Source organism: Ammodytes marinus, assembly GCF_949987685.1.
Source record: "Ammodytes marinus genome assembly, chromosome: 9".
NCBI lineage: Eukaryota > Metazoa > Chordata > Actinopteri > Uranoscopiformes > Ammodytidae > Ammodytes > Ammodytes marinus.
In genome coordinates this window covers 16,174,616-16,175,426 of record NC_137213.1, presented here as the reverse complement: position 1 = coordinate 16,175,426, position 811 = coordinate 16,174,616, and the positions used below count along the sequence as shown (strand labels likewise).

The 811-nt window shown below is 45.4% G+C and overlaps 1 protein-coding gene across 5 annotated transcripts in view; it reads right to left on the bottom strand.

Moving 5' to 3' along the window:
- The window catches only part of znf521 (zinc finger protein 521), a 108,621-nt gene extending 108,190 nt beyond the window's left edge, over window positions 1–431 (bottom strand). For 3 of the 5 annotated variants that reach the window (XM_080034841.1, XM_080034843.1, XM_080034842.1), the window contains exon 1: window positions 1–215. This exon is cut by the window's left edge and continues 392 nt beyond it. The gene's annotated coding sequence lies outside the window, so the exon portion shown is untranslated. Of the gene's footprint in view, window positions 216–310 lie in introns of those variants that run through there. The other 2 variants (XM_080034844.1, XM_080034845.1) reach the window with 2 other exon arrangements.
- Window positions 432–811: the final 380 nt, after the last annotated feature.

Below are 811 nucleotides of genomic sequence, written 5' to 3'. Positions count from 1 at the left end.
AAAAGCGGAATATTTGCCTTTCGCCTCTCATCTCAAATGCATCCGCGTGAGAAAGACATCAGCAAAACGTCTCCTGTGAGAGTGCAAAAAAGGCAACAAAACAAAAAAAAATTAGGAAAAATGATAATAACACTTTTCACTTCATATCCACCTAAACAGCGTCAAAACTATTATAGACTCTTCCTTTTCCCACTCCAGTCAGCTAATCATGAATTAGGTTTCGAAATCTGATCTAAGTCTACGTCTAAATTGCCCTTAAAAGAGGATGAAGAAGCAGAGAGAAGATGGAAGCTCCCTCCTCATCACAAACCTGCAAGGTCTTGGACTGCGCTGTCGCTCCGGTAGTCCACATAATAATGGAAAATGGAAGCAAGGCCCCCAAAGCCATCAGGATGGCTCCAGAGGGGGCCCCTACCCCGCAGGGACTCGCTCTGTACGTAATCACTGAGGAAATCATTGTCAGCCTGCCTGCACTCACACACAGACAGAGAGGCATGATTAAAATCCTAGGGATCACGGCAAGATGCGGAATTGTGGATCTGCTGCTTCCCCGGATCCGGAGTCGAACTCTGAAACCCAAAGTCGGCTTGCTCACCCTGGCGTCTCCTCTGCCTCAGCTCGCCGTCGGCCACTCTCTCGTCTACGGCAGACGGACTGGTCCCCCTTCTGGTAGAAATGGTTAAGCAGAAATACATTTTTATGTGTGGCTGTTGACATATATGACATGTTATGGCACGAATACAATTCTTTTTCCATTCATTATTGCTCTCTATGAATTGTATTGTTGTATTCCTACAGTTTTTAAATACTA